This window comes from Cnephaeus nilssonii, assembly GCF_951640355.1.
Source record: "Cnephaeus nilssonii genome assembly, chromosome: 6".
NCBI lineage: Eukaryota > Metazoa > Chordata > Mammalia > Chiroptera > Vespertilionidae > Cnephaeus > Cnephaeus nilssonii.
Genome location: NC_137077.1, coordinates 8170282 through 8186803, shown reverse-complemented (window position 1 = coordinate 8186803; position 16522 = coordinate 8170282). Strand labels below are relative to the sequence as shown.

At 40.3% G+C, this 16522-nt stretch overlaps 1 protein-coding gene across 13 annotated transcripts in view; it reads right to left on the bottom strand.

The window, feature by feature from the left end:
- The window catches only part of RBFOX2 (RNA binding fox-1 homolog 2), a 248184-nt gene that overhangs the window by 66781 nt on the left and 164881 nt on the right, over positions 1–16522 (bottom strand). The window lies entirely within an intron of this gene.

Genomic DNA, 16522 nt, shown 5'->3' with positions numbered 1-16522 from the left:
TGCCCTCACAAGATGGCGGCACACACTGCCAACAAATAGAGGATATGCTAATTGACCGTCACGCCCCAGAAGATGCGGCGCCCATAGCCACAAGATGGCGGCGCCCAGTCCCCTCAGCCCTGCGGGTCGCAGGCGCCGCATGCCTCATCCAGCCGGAGTCCCCCAGTCCCCTCAGCCCCGCCCCATCCAGCCAGAGTCCTCCAGGCCCCTCAGCCTCGCAGGGGAAGGCAGTTAGGGGCAATTGGGCCGGCAGGGGAGGGCAGTTGGGGATGATCATGCCAGCAGGGGAGTGGTTAGGGGGCTATCAGGCTGGCAGGCAGAGTGGTTAGGGGCAATCAGGCAGGCAGGCAGGCAGGCAAGTGGTTAGGAGCCAGCAGTCCCGGATTGTGAGAGGGATGTCCAACTGCCGGTTGGGATCGGGCCTAAACCAGCAGTCGGACATCCCCTGAGGGGTCCCAGATTGAAGAGGGTGCAGGCTGGGTTGAGCGCCGCCCCCCTCCCGCCCCCATGCACGAATTTTGTGCACCGGGCCTCTAGTATATAAATAAAGCTCTACATTTTGGGAGATATCTTCAACTTGATTTTCTATCCTTCTATGGCATGTTTTCCTTTGACAATCACATTCTTTTTTTTTAAATTTCTTCATTGATTAAGGTATTACATATGTGTCCTTATTCCCTCATTACCCCCCACCCCCCATTCATGCCCCCACCTCCCTGTTGTCTATGTCCATTGATTAGGCTTATATGTGTGCATATAAGTCCTTTGGTTGATCTCTCCTCCTTACCCCCACCATCCCCTACCTTCCCTGAGGTTTGACGTTCTGATTGATGTTTCTCTGTCTCTGGATCTGTTTTTGTTCATCAGTTTATGTTGTTCATTATATTCCACAAATGAGTGAGATCATGTGATATTTATCTTTCTCTGCCTGGCTTATTTCACTTAGCATAATGCTCTCAATCTCCATCCATGTTTGCAAATGGTAAGAACTCCTTCTTTTTTACTGCAGCGTAGTATTCCATTGTGTAGATGTACTACAGTTTTTTAATCCACTCATCTGCTGATGGGCACTTAGGCTGTTTCCAAATCTTAGCTATGGTGAATTGTGCTGCTATGAACATAGGGGTGCATATATCCTTTCTGATTGGTGTTTCTAGTTTCTTGGGATATGTTCCTAGAAGTGGGATCACTGGGTCAAATGGGAGTTCCATTTTTAGTTTTCTGAGGAAACTTCATACTGTTCTCCACAGTGGCTGCACCAGTCTGCATTCCCACCAGCAGTGCACGAGGGTTCCTTTTTCTCCGCATCCTCGCCAGCACTTGTCATTTGTTGATTTGTTGATGATAGCCATTCTGACAGGTGTGAGATGGTACCACATTGTTGTTTTGATTTGCATCTCTCGGATGATTAGTGACTTTGAGCAGGTTTTCATGTCTCTTGGCCTTCCTTCTGTCTTTCGAAAAGTATCTATTTAGGTCAGTTGTCCATTTTTTGATTGGGTTGTTTACCTTATTTTTGTTAAGTTGTATGAGTTCCCTGTTCTTAAATCTCTAACCTTCTCATTTGCACATTCTCAAATTATTCCATTTTCATTACATCCAGTACTTGTTTTATGAATGTATTATCTTCTTGACTCTGACTATATTAATTGGAATGCTTTAAATTCTCCTCTGTGGCGTGGATTACATGATTCCCGTAGGGTCAGGTTTTCTTTTTGTTTCTTCTGGATTTTTTTCATGTTGACTGAAAGTTCCTCTCATCTGACTAATGATCCTCATGCACCAGTGACCAGGTATAAGCACTTGGTTAGCTGGTGTGGGTTCCTCTACTATAGTGGAAGTAAATGTTTTCTCATTAGGCCTCTCCCTGGAATTAAAGGTTTAACTGGGGAACTAAGTATAAGATAAGAATAAGCAAGGCAACTGGCAACCTTCGTTTTAATGTAAGTTGCTAGGGAAGTGTGAAATGACCTACTCCCATATCCCCTAAATACCAGCCCAAAGGAAGGAGTGCCAATATCTACTACAGAAAGAATTAAGTTTCCCATATATTGTGATCAACTTCTTTCAAGTCAAACGATCCAAGGTTTTTGTTCTTCCTTTTTTACTGCTAGAGAAAGGGGGCAGTACCCTGGCTACTTCCACTGGGAAGGGGTTGGAAAGGTGGTGGCAATGCCAAGGAGTTGAGACAACCCTTGTACTTAACACTTTAATAAAGTAGATACATTTGATTACAGGAAACAAAGCAAACCAGACAAGTATCAGAACTAAATGTGTACGGTAAACCATAGTCCAAGCGCCATCTACAAATACATCCAACACTGTGTGTTAAACATTATTCTAAGTCTTGCCCTGGCTGTTTGCTCAGTGGTTAGAGCGCTGGCCCATGGACTTGACTCCTGGTCAAGGGCACTTAGTCGGTTGCCGGTTCAATTCACAGCCTGTCAGGGTATGAACAGGAGGCAACTAATAGATGTGTCTCTCTCACGTCACTGTGTTTCTCTCTCTCTCTCTCTCTCTCTCTCTCTCTCTCTCTCTCTCTCTCCCCCCCCCTTTCCTTCTCTCCCCTCCCCTCCCTCTCTTCTCCCCTTCTCCCTACCCTCCACTCTCTCTAGTGGAAAAAAATATCCTTGCCCCTCGGGTGAGGTTTAAAAAAAGAAATAAAGAAAAGAAAAAAGTAAACACATTATTCTAAGACAAATACAAACAAATTTCAAGGGTCTAATCACTCTCAGAAAATAAAACAAAACAAAAATCAAGTATTTACCAATCAGAATGCCTAACTCTTCACACATCCCTCCTTCTTCATGAATGCAACTGTGTCAAGATCAGAACACAGCCTAAAGGGAGGAAAACATTCCCGTTACCCCAATGATCTCTAACACGTGGATCAGTAAGGCCTGCCCCGGACTCTGACCCTTCAGTCAGGAACAGCAAGGAGATATAAACTGGTGACTGCAGTATGAAATTCTTTATCACAATGAGACAAATAAACCTAGAAAAAAAATCAGAGCCCTTTGCTGAGAGAAGTCATCAAGAAGCTATCATAGAGCAGCTGTCATTACAGAACAGGAAAACCTGTCTCAGAGTAAGGAAGGACATTCAATAGAGAAAGGTGGCACGCAGAAACACTAAGAATGGAGGTCTAAAATCAGCTTTTAAAGCATCAAAAGAAGCTGTCTATACTTCTATACTTCAATGGTTGCTTAGTAACGAAACATACCCAGATTTCACTCCATACTTCCTATCTTTCCATGCCAAGTCAAATTCTCAAAAACAAAGACCCAAAAAATCTTCAAGCATACTTAAAAAAAAAAAAATAGCAAAAGGCATATCTATTTCTTCTTCCCATTTAAAATCTTTTATAGCTAGAAATTCGTTATTATCATTATCACATCAACTAGACTAGCTTCATTCAAGTACAATTTTCTAACAAAGAATGCCCAAGATACATGGTTTTTACTCATTTGAACATTTTCCCTTTCAGGAAAGAGCAGCATATGGATTTGATATTTTAGCCTCTCTAAATTAAACATCTTTTGTTAAAAGCCTGAACTTCCTAGGAGGAGGATCTGAGGGTAGAAATAACACCGACAGAGATTATGGAAAAAATAAGTTCTAACTCCAGTTCTGCCATTACCTTGCTATGTGACCTTGGACAACTTCACTTTCTCTCTAGATCTGTATCCTGACTTGTAAAATAAAGACCACCCTAGCTCTAAGAATATATGATCCTGTGATAACAAGGCCTTACCAAAGGAGCAGCATACAGTGGAAGAAGAAACATTATGTATACTACCATATGAAATTGAGTATTTTCTTCTGTAATGGAAAGAGTCAATCAACAAAGTGTCATTAAGTTGTTTATCTGTTCCCCTGCCAAAAGAGGCTAAGAGCTACTCTAAACAGCCAATACTTGGATTTCTCTCTTACCCTGCACAAATATTCCCATATGAAATACTAAACAATCAAACTGTAAAACCTCTGTGCCGAGATAAAATTTCAGGAAACTAAATTGTTTATGGAATAGTCAAATTGATCAATTCTACAGTCATCCCAGAGGAACCTAACATTTCTTAAGGTTTTGGTCACAGGTGAGTTACAGATTTTTCTTATATATAAAAAAAAATTAAATAAATATTATGGCCTGTATTCTTCATATTAAACTGTATGCAATAGTTATCACCCTCCAAAAAGAGGTAAACAGTATAAACTTGGGAATATGATAAACGTGGGTTCAAACCCAATTAGCAGCGTGACTATGGACAGGTCACTTAACCTCTCGATGCCTTATTTTTTTTTATCTGTAAAACGAGGATAGTTACCTAATGGGTTCTGTTAAGAACTAACTGTGGCCGAAACCGGTTTGGCTCAGTGGATAGAGCGTCGGCCTGCGGACTGAAAGGTCCCAGGTTCGATTCCGGTCAAGGGCATATACCTTGGTTGCGGGCACATCCCCAGTAGGGGTTGTGCAAGAGGCAGCTGATCGATGTTCCTCTATCATCGATGTTTCTAACTCTCTATCCCTCTCTCTTCCTCTCTGTAAAAAATCAATAAAATATATTTAAAAAAAAAAAAAAGAACTAACTGTGATCTTGTATACAAAATCCTTTGCTTTTGGCTTAAAAAAAAAAAGTGGTAGAGATAATCATCATTAATGCTGTGAAGGAAAAATAAAGTGCAAGAGTTATATATACAGTCCACAATATAAGACCTAACAGCTGAGTGATAACTTTAAAAGTTCTTCATATTCTTTTTCATATAAACAGCCATAGCAATACAAATAAAGGGGAACCACATTCTTCTTACTAAAGTCTTTATATAAAACCTAGAGGCCCGATGCACGAAAATTCATGCAAGAGTAGGTCTTCCTTCCCCCAGCTGCTGGCACCGACTTCCCTCCGGCACCCAGGACCCAGGCTGCTTCCCTCCTCTGGCCGCCACAGGCACCCGGGACCCGGGCTGCTTCCCTCCGGCTGCCCTCCGGCACCCTGGACCCAGGCTGGCCTCCCTCCAGCTGCCCACAGGCACCCAGGACCCGGGCTGGCTTCCCTCCGACCCCCCCACTTTGTCAGAAAGGACGTCTGGAATGACATCCGGTCTAATTAGCATGTTACCCTTTTATTATTAAGAAGATAGGCTAAGTAAAATTAAACCAAAACACACACAAATTTCCATTTTCTCAAAAATGTCTCCTGGTTCCTCAAGAGAGAAAAGTTTCATGCATATACTTGGATGAACTTTTGGTCACAGTTGCTTTGCTAGGAAATGATAGTCTGGCAACCATTTTAACTGAAGTCAAGAAAGCTCTAAACCAGCAGTCGTCAACCAGTGGTCTGCGTACTACTGGTGGTCCGTGAGGTCCGAAAGGTTGGCAACCGCTGCTCTAAACAGTGCCATCCCCATTCCTTAATGTTTTTAAGTCTTCACAGTCCAAAGTGCCCCTATCTTCCACACTGTTTAAGTGAACAAATAGTACTTTGGTTTTTCTCCTTCCTTATCTGCTAGAAGTGCAATAATAGGGAATCCACAGGAGAAAAGGATCTTTCTCCTTTTCTACAAGAGACCACGAATCATGCTTAATTACAAAAACATGAACTCTATTTTCCCTGTGATCTTGTGCATGTATTTTTAATTATTTTTACATTTAGTTTGATCAGTCCTAAACACTCTCTGAAACTATTCTACCACTGAATCTCATTCAATACTCAAGAATTTGGTTCTAGATTCAGACATAATACATGCCATAGCCTTTCCTCTCACCTTATCTGCTTCAGCCAAACTTCCCAAACTAATTCTTTCCTCATCTGAACTTCTAATGGCACTTTACTGATATCATATTCATGTAAGTTACCATATTTCACCTTGTATTTTAATTATTTATGCACCTTATGCATTCTACTCCTTTAAATTTCTTTTCAACTGATTTTTCATTCATAAATTAGGAATATATTAAACAAGATACCACTTAATTTTCATTTAAAAATAAGTGGTCTCACTTCTGCTTCCAATCATGATGGAGTAACAAGGACCATCTCAAACAACTAAAATTCAGAAAGAAAAAAATACACAAAATGGCAGCACTCAAGGCATTGTCCAGTAGACAAAGAACAACAGTGATCCCTAAGACAGGAAACAACCAGGGTGTGCTTTTTAAAAATATATATGTTTTATTAATTTTTTACAGAGAGGAAGGGAGAGGGATAGAGAGTTAGAAACATCAATGAGAGAGAAACATCGATGAGCTGCCTCCTGCACACCCCCTACTGGGGATGTGCCCGCAACCAAGGTACATGCCCTTGACGGGAATCGAACCTGGGACCCTTCAGTCCGCAGGCCGATGCTCTATCCACTGAGCTAAACCAGTCAGGGCCCAAGGTGCGCTTTATAACTGCCCCAGCTGACTGCCTGGAGAAAGTGACACAGAGAGAGGGAAGCCAGGCAGAGCCTGGTGGTCTCCATGAGCTGAGGAGATCAAGCTAGGAGTCCAGATAAGCCAAGACAGCTGGAGTTCACAGGGGAGAGGACTGCAGAAGAGGAAGCTGCACAGAGGACTCTGAGGAGCTCAGTTAAGTAATGATCACCACATGTACATGAGGAACTACCTGAGGCTGGACAAATGACAGAGTTGGAGGGAATAGCGCCAGGAGCTCAACAGTGCCAGGAATACAGCCTGTTCTTAACAAGAGTGGAAAATTTAAGGAGCATCAGTTAGGGTGCTAAAAAGAATCTTGTCTCAACAGTGGGGAAAAATTAACCAGAGACCAAACAGAGCTCTGGTCATATCTAACAAAACTTAAAAACAAGAACTGAAAGGATCAAATTATTTCTATGAAAATCAGCTCAATAATATTTATAAAAATTTAAAAATACCTAGCATCCTACAAGGTAATAGTCACAATGTTTGGCATCCAATCAAAAATTACCAGGCATAGTCTGGCTGGTTGAGTGTCAACCCATGAACCAGGAGGTCACTTGATCGATTCCAGGTCAGGGCACATGCCCGGATTGTGGTCTTGATCCCCAATGGGGGGTGTGCAGGAGGCAGCTGATCAATGATTCTCTCATTGATGTTTCTAACATCAATAAAAACGTATTTTAAAAAATAAAGGAACAATAAAAAAACTATCAGCATACAAAGAAGCAGAAAATTGCAATCCATAATAGAAAAAAAAATCAATCAATTGCAACTGATCCAGAACTAATACAAATGTTAGAATTAGCCAACAGAACATCAAAATATCTGTATTCCATATGTGCAAGAAAAATGGTATGTAAATGAGAAAAATGTGACCTGAGAAACAGAAAAAAGACTAATATAAAAAATCTAGAGTTGAAAACTACTAGTATGTCTAAGATTTTTTTAAAAACACACCCACAGTGAATTACATTAATGGCAGATGAAACACTGCAGAAGGAAAGATTAATACACTTGATAACACCAAAAGAGAAACTATCCAAAAGGAAATACACAGAGAGGAAAAAAAAGACTAAAAACACAATGAACATGGAGCCTTGAAAATGACATAGAATGGTCTAATATATATATGTGTGTGTGCTGACAACTTTTCAAAGTTAGTATGCAAAGAATCTAACTCTTGGTCAACTTGAGTGGAAGGAAAAGGAGACAGGGGCATAGCTGTATTCGATATACTATGTTTCAGATACTACTTACTATGGTTTGCCAAATTCTAAAATTTCATTGTCCCTTTCCACTCTCTTTGCCCTGTGCACACTTATTGGGGTCCTACTCATTTGTTCTCTTTCCTGACCTCTCAGGAAGCTAGAACTCCTACGCCACTTACCCACATGCTACCTTCTGAATATATACAGCCTTCCACTGGAATATCTGCAAGAGATTTGGGTGTTCCTCCAAAGAGCTGTTTACTTCAAAATCCTTCTTCCAAATAAAGTGTCCATCCAAAATGACATTATATTTTAAGTATTAACTGATTTGAGTAATAAGTACTTAGAATGTATGATTATTCAAATTAACTCTCCTGATTTGTATTTTATTTATTTTTATTTATTGTTTTGTGTGATTTGCATTTTAAAAGAGGACACTGTCAATGCATTAACATGCATTTAATCTGAACTTTTAAGGTAAGAAATTAATCATGAGGGAGAAAGAGGTATTCTGGCCCAAAGTAGTAATACATGAAAAAAATATATATGAAAAGCAGGAAGTTATAAAATATGCCGTATTTGGGGAATTGCAAATGGTTCAGATTTGGGGATGAGTGGAGAAAGTGAAGAAAAAGGAAAAATCCCCCAATTTTCTGGGGAGGAATGAAAGAGCAGGTCAGGGGTTTCACACTGATCCAAGGTTCCACAGGTCGAAGATAAACTGTCAAAACAGTTTCCTAATATCAAGCTATGTGGGAAAACTTTCCCTACACTAAAACAAGTAGGGAGGACCTGCATCCCTCTAAATGAGAGGTTGGCAAACTATGGCTTTGGTCCAAAGCTCGTCCACCATCTATTTTTGTACAACCTGAAAGCTAAGCATGGTTTTGCATTTTTAAATAGTTGAAGAATATTTGGAAAATACTAGTATATGAAATTCAAATTCCAGTGTCCATAAATAAAGTTTGCACTGAAACATAGCCACCCCCTTCCCTTATACATCATCTGACTTCTTTCATGCCAACAGAAGAGCTGAAAGTTGTGACCGAGGCAGCCTGGCTCCCAGAGCCAAACATATTAACTGTCTAGACATTAACAGAATGTGAATGTCTCTCTAAGTTACATTTTTCTAAATCTCATCCTCTTTACTTAAGTGTCAGTTTGCCTCTCCCAAGCTTCTTACAAGGGATCTCATAATCAATATTAATTAAAAGAATATAGTATATATAATTTGTGGATATAAAAGTATTCTTTGTAATTTCATAAAATAATTATTGATTTACATTAGCATATTTTATACTTAAAGATTCCTTTATATATGAAATACTAAATTTTAGTTGCAGAACTTTATCCTGTAATTCTGAATGAATTAAGTATCTCTAGTTACATAACTTCAAGTTATAATCTTAAAAACTATTTCTTTTTGTTAATAGCAGCCCAACTATACCTATATCCTGAGCCATTAATTAAATAAGAAATGTTATTCTAATATTCTGAAACTAATAGCTCTGAAAAATTCAAGAGGCATGATGAAAAGAATAAATATGCCAACATAAGCTAATCTAACAATATTTCTATGGTATTTGATTTATAATAATAAGTATTATTAAATCAGAGTACTTTCAGGGTTTAATTTTGTTTGTTATATTTTACTTCTATTCTCAATGATCATGTTTTACTGTTGCTACTGATTTAAAAGACTACTAATTCCCAATTTTTGTTTTCTAACACTTTTTTATACCATTTTTCAGGATTTCAAGGGAAGTGATTAAATTTACTTTTGCTGATTTTCAATTATGTCATTTGTTGGTCCAATTGGCATCTTTAAAAACACAAAATAGTATTTCTACAAAATAAGTTTTAAAATAAAAAGTTCAGTGTTAGAAACTCTTGAGGGATCTGAGCAAGACGTAGAGGCTCAAAGGCAGGTAGATTCATGCCAATCAGACAACAGCATGCTTTATAATGATATACAATATTCTATTTAAGAGTTGAGGATAATATCCCTTATTTTTGAAGTTATAAGTTATTGACAACACTACATGATCAATAAGCTTTGAAAACTGAGTAAAGTCAAACATGTCAAAAAACCCACTTATAACAAAGCTACCAGCCCACCTAATAATAGACAAATATGCAAATTGACCGCACCTTCACTACGCCCAAGCCATGCCCACCAGCCAATCAGGACGAGTATGCAAATTACCCCAACCAAGATGGCGGCTAATTTGCATATCAAGACAATGTAGAAAGAAGCCAAGAGCTGCAGAAGGGAGCAAAGCTGTGGAGAAGCAAGCAAGCCGGGAGTGGGGGGGGGGGGGGGGAGGAGGGGGCGGAGGGGAAGAGAAGGGAGGAGCGGAGGTGGGGCCGGGGGAGAAGGAAGGAGAGTAGGCGGGCTGGTGGAGAAGGCGGGGCGGGGTAGAGTGCAGCAGGAAACCCTATTGCAGGATTTTTCCTGCAACGGGAATGCTAGTATTTAATAATATTCATATTGACATTATACTTAGTAATTAGATATAAACAATAAGTCATTCATATAAATTGACACAATTAATCCAGGACAGTCAAGACCCTGGAAACCATGTTTTCCTATCTACGAGGAATAATTCAAGGAAGAAGGTGAGCCAAGAGAACAGAAGATTAAATAGAACCCTTAGCCAGTATCTTCAAATATTTGTTTTTTATGAAGAGAAATTAAACTACTGTATGTGACTTGGTATGACAGAACTAGGAAGAATAAGAAGCCAATAATGAAAACAGTTTATCATATGGAAAACTTTTCTACTTTTTAATGGCCAACAACAGAACTATTTATCTTATGAGGCTGGTAGTACAATGGAAATGTGCGCAAATTTAGAATAGATCTCAATTTGGAAACTATCACTGCCTGTATCCAGAGTTATCAAGTTGCTTACAATAGCTCAAAAGTCTAATGAATGGAAAAAAATTGAAAAAATACCACTGACTTCAAAAGGTGATTGTAAGCGATATATGATACAAATATTGTTATGCATATAAATGTGATCTGTATGCAAAATAGGTACACAGTAGATATGCAAAAATCAAGTTATTTCAATAACAGTCATTATTCCTAGTGGTTAAGAACAGGGAAGCTAGAGCCAAACTTCTTGGGTTTAAATCCTGGTATTGCCACCTTAGGCAAGCTACTTAACCTCTCTGTACTCCTGTTTCCTAATTTCTACAATATGGATATTAATACTTGTAAGGCTGCTAAAAGGAATAAATGACATAATATATAAGGCATTGACGTAGTGCCTGATGCATAATATGCACTCTGTAATGTTACCTATTTTTATGTAATACTAGAGAGGCCTGGTACATGAAATCTGTGCACTCGGGGTGAGGCGGGGGTCCCTCAGCCAGGCCTGAGCCCTCTCGCAGTCCAGGAGCCCTTGGGGGATGTCTGACTGACTGGGGAGCGGGCCTAAGCCGTCAGTCAGACATCCTTAGCACTGCCACAGAAGCAGGAGAGGCTCCCGCCACTGCCACTGCGCTCGCCAGACGTGAGCCCAGGCTTGTGGCTGAGTGGTGCTCCCCCAGTGGGAGTGCACTGACCACCAGGGGGCAGCTCCTGCATTGAGCGTCTGCCCCCTGGTGGTCAGTGCACATCATAGCGACCAGTCATTCTGCTGTTTGGTCGATTTGCATATTAGCCTTTTATTATATAGGATTATAATAATGAACTCATTTTATTCAATAGCGAATTCCCTTTTATTACAAGTATTCCATCAAAACCTTGAATAAATCAGAGATGACAATTCCAGAAGTAATCAGTCTCAACTAAATTAATTCATTTACATATTCAACAAATATTTACTGACTATGTAATACCTACAAGAAGATTCAAGTGCAGTGGTTAAGAGTATGGATTCCCTAACCCTAACAACCCCTCTTAAAAAGAAGAAGAAGAAGAAAAAAAAAAGAGTATGGCCTGCCAAACCAGTCTGTGGCAATGAATCCCCATAACATCTCTTAGTAGCTATATAAACTTGGGCAAACTACCAAACCATTACATGCCTCAGATTCCGCTTCTGTACTATGGGGTAATTGTAGAGGTGCTGGAGGATTCAATGAGTTAATGGAGGTAAAGTGCTTAGAACAGTACCTGATAACTACATATAAGGGCTAGATACTTAGCTATTGTTATGACCACATTCCAGGCACAGTTCTAGACACCAGGAATATAACAGACTGCTGACAAGGTCCCTGACCCTTTTGGTGGGAAAGGGGCATGGATAACGAAAACAAACATAAAAAGTAACAATAAGCACTAAAAATCAGTGAAGACAAAACAGGGTAGGGGGATAGGGAATGACTGGAGGTTTCAAGTTGAGATAGGAAGGTCAATAAAGAGCTCTCCTTGAGACGTCATGGGGTCTGAGAGAAGAGCATTTCCAGCCGAGAGAAAACAGAAAGAAAGGCCCTGAGGAGAATGCAGGTGTGTTAAGGGAACAGCAAAGAGGTCAGTGTCTCTGGTGCGAAATACGGGAAGAGAAGGGCAGCAGGAGATGCGGTTGTAGACAGCCAGGTTCCTGATCACGCAGGGCCTTAGAGCCTGGAGTAGGGACACAGGATTTCACTCTGAGCCTGAAGGGAAACAACTAGAAGGTTTTAAGCACAGGAGTGGCAAAAATCAGACCTGCATTTTAAATGGTTCACTCTGGCAATGACGCTAATGATTTATTTGATGCCAAGGTGTCCTGAATTCAATCATTCCAAAAGTAAGAGAGGGTTGTTTAAGCGTCTGAAAATGGAAACAATACAGCTCGGCAGACTGCAATTTCGGACCGCGTAGAGAGGAGTGAGCCTGGAGTCCAATAATAGAGTCACTACATTCAAAACAGCAAACCATTTACTGCAGGGGATGCCACATTCCATTTGTGTTTGCTGGATTTAATATGTGAAGTGTTGCGTAGAAATGTTTAAGAAAGACTTGACAGTGGTTTGGGAATGCTGTGGGGAGAGGGGAAGAGTGAGGAATTATGACTCCAGAAGGGAATGCTGGGGACACCAACACAGTTAGATTGCAGAGGAGCAGTCCATCGAAAGGACGCTGGAGGGCACAGGGGCTGTCCCATCAGTGATGGCTCCTAGGGAAGATCTGTCGGAGTGCCACACACAAATGTCCAAGAAACACCGAGAGGCTGAGGAGTGTCATTCACCTGTCAACTCGGAGGTGTCCTCTGTAGCAGTACAAACTTGAACAGCAGATGGCCAAATGCGAAGCTTACCTAACTGCAAAACTAAGGAGAAAGATAAAGGAAAAAATAAAGGGAAGGGCAAAAGGGGTGTGTGCTTGAGGTGGGGACATGTGAATGGGAAGAAAACCATTTAATGAGTCAAATTTAATCATATATATTTATGGAATTCTGACTGTCTTTTCAGGAAAACTAATGGCCGTATTTTTCAAGAGCCAGTCTTGGTCTTGGCAAGGAAATGGTTATAACTGAAGATATGGAGTAGTGTAGAAGAATTCAGAAAGAAACTAAATCTCTGGAAAAAGTGAGGCTTTTTTCTGATTCATGGTAAAGGAACATAAATTGCTCTCCAACCCACAATCTCCGCCTATCCCGAACTTCCCAGAGTCCCGCGCAGCACACAGAAAGGGGAAAGTGTGCCAAAATAAACAGTGTGGGCTGAAGCTCTGTGCATGGAGGGTGGGATGAGGTTCGGGTGGAACTGGCAGGCAACCGAATGGAATCACTTTAAAGCAATGCCACAAAATGGAGACTAAATAATCACTGAGGACTTGCAAAAATCACAGAAAATGGGATATGCTTAGCGAAACCAAAGAACAGATTCCTTACTCCAACTCATTTCAAAAAAGACAAAAAACAAACAAAACCCCTAGAAAGGACAGGAAAAAAGCCGAGACAGAGCAAAACATACCTGCTCTCTTATCTGTCTTTAATTAAACCATAAAACACCGTCCCTCTCCTCCTCCCAACCACCCTGGAAGAACAGCTAACTGGCAGCGGCTCAGGTGAAAGACTTCAGCCTTCCAGCTACAAAGGGGAGATAGCAGACAATGGAACCGGTGATTCATTACAAAAGAATACACTCCAGAGCGGCCTGCTGCCACATGGGCTCACTGCACTATTTAAAGGAACAGTCACCCCCTTTCCAACCTCCCTTATTCTTAACACCTCCCCTCCTCTTGGTCCTGATGGAAAACAGATTTTGAAGAAAATGCCAGCAAAGCACTGAGCTGTCCAAGAAAGGGAGGGCTTTGTGTTCCACAGAAACTGGCAGTCCTACACTATAGTGGAGGACAAAAATTTTCTTTCACATCCAACTGTAAAATCTTTTCCTTTCTGCTCGGTATATTCTCCCTTTCAGCAACAAATAATATAACTGAGTCTGAGTCTGGCTAAACATTTTTTAAAATTAATTGGAGTTGGCGTCATTTTGCAATTTTGTTTTTCTAACTTCACACATATTATAAAAATGATTCTTCCTCTTTTCCTTCAATTCCACATTGTTATTTGCATAGATGTAAGGAGACACAATAATTTGGTTCACATGTTCAGAAATAAGAGTTAATTCAGTGAAATACTACTACAACATATACATGAACAAGAGAAAAACCTAGGTATAAAAAATATGGCACTAGCATGTCTGCCATATTAAAATTTTATGATTAAATTCCTATTTGCTTTTTAAAAAAATCCTCACTTGAGAATATGTTTTTATTGATTTTGAGAGAGAGAGAGAGAGAGAGAGAGAGAGAGAGAGGTGAGAGAGAAACATCAATCAGTTGCTGACTGAGTATCGGACCTGCAACCGTTTTAAGTGTTTAGAACGAAGCTCCAACCAACTGAGCCACCCAGTCAGGGCTCCATTTGCTTTTTTAAGGCAAAGCACTGATTACTTATTGTAAATCACCAAGTAGTTTGCTTAAGTAAACAAAAAGAGGCCTTATAAAACTAGAGCATGTATAATAATAAAGTGCACTCATTGTGCAAGTACTGACACAGATCTAAATTGTATGATGAAAATGTCATCTACTGAGAGCCCTTCTCCCTCTTCCACTGGGTGAGTGATGGAAACTAAGGGATATAGAAATGTTAAGATCGGAGAAGCAGAACTTACGTGACAAATGGTGAAATCCCATCTAAATAATTTTCCTAATACACTAATCAAGATATTAAATACAATAATAAACCATCTAACTTTGAAAACCAAACCCTAACAGCACAGACAGTTTTTATTTAGACACTCATGTAGCAGATCATTATCATATATTTAGATTAGATGTCTGGCTTGACAAACAAAACAACAAGTTCCTCTCAAAACAAAAAAACACCTCTTCCCCCCAAAACACACCCACAAGACAGGTAAACATTTGGCCGGCCCATCTGGTTATGTCCTTTGATTTTCTTTTCTAGATTACCAACAACTATGTACGTTACATTAACATAGAAAATGTACACCAAAACAAGTATGATGGAATAGTGAAAACTGACAAATTTGATATTCTATACTTTCCCACTGTATAAATTCAGGAGGGGCAAAAACAAGTTTCCTTCAGCATTCAGCACACCCTGAGAAAAATCATAATGATTTTAGTTTATCTATTATACTTCCTCAACATCTCTCTTTCCTGTTTCTATATCTCTTCTGCTTCATTCCTAAAATTACGGTGTCTTTAAATACCAATAGTAAGACCACAATATTAAGTGTGCATATGTCTGTGCATTCTAGCCTGTGCTTACACATGCTTAACCAACTCCTCTAGAAACTAAGGGGCATGTTCCAAGAGGTATAAAAAGTCCTAGTTGAAATAACTCTTTCACTGATTTAAAAATGTATATAATGAAAAGTCAACTAGTTGAAAAGCCTTCAATAACAGCTGAGAAAGAACAGAGCCAATACCCTCTAATATTGCCAGTTAATGAAAATTGAATGAGGGCTCCAAGGTTAACAAGTATCATCTCCCAAGGAACAAAGAGAAGGCAGAAATTGGTTTCCTCTATGGAAATTTTTTAAAAAGTAAAGCAATATTTCAAAAGAGTTAATTAGTATGACAATGAAGGGATAAGAAAAAGAAGAGAAGATATTTTAAGGGTCTCCACTTTCTAAAAGAGGGAGAGATTTCTTGACACCTCCAAACTCAGATCTAGTGAAGAATTACTTTGGGAAAATATTCTTTGAAAGTTCCCTTTCCTCTAGGTCACGTTGAGAAAATCTGCCTAATGCTTCCCCACCTTCCCAACAGTACTGCGGGGCATTATATAACATTTAACAGCGCGGGGATTCCAGCTCCGAAACTGATGCCTCCGTCCCGACGGCTAGCTGACTCTCTCGCCCTCCGGTGGTGACTTGAAGAGGCAGAGAAGAGAGAATACAAAAAAGGGGCAACCTCCTTAAAAGGAAAGCACTGTCCAGTGATGAAATGTCCCTACGGAGCAAAAAAGCCTGCAGTGAAAATGACCCTAAGTCTGAGACTAAAGGACATGAACGTTCTATAGCGCACGCAAATGATTTCTCACTGGTAAATCACATAGTCATCATCCCCTCTCTATCTCTATAAAGGAAAAGGGGGAAGGAACACACAAAAGGGTGGCAACAAGAAAGACAGCACTGCCAGGGGGAACCACGGAAGAGGATGCACCTTCCATTTGCCAGGAATGACTTGCTAAAATGCAGATTAGATACTGCCTGGCATAACGAGAGAGAGAGAGAGAGAGAGAGAGAGAGAGAGAGAGAGAGAGAGAGAGAGAGAGCGCTCCCATTCTCCCATTTCCCACTCCCTCTCCTTCAAATGCCTTCTAATGCCCCCGTGATTGTCATTGACGCACTCAGAGCTGTTCTGTCGGGGAGCTTTACCTGCCTCTGCTGCACCTGCATGCTCCTATGGTTCCTACTGAGAACA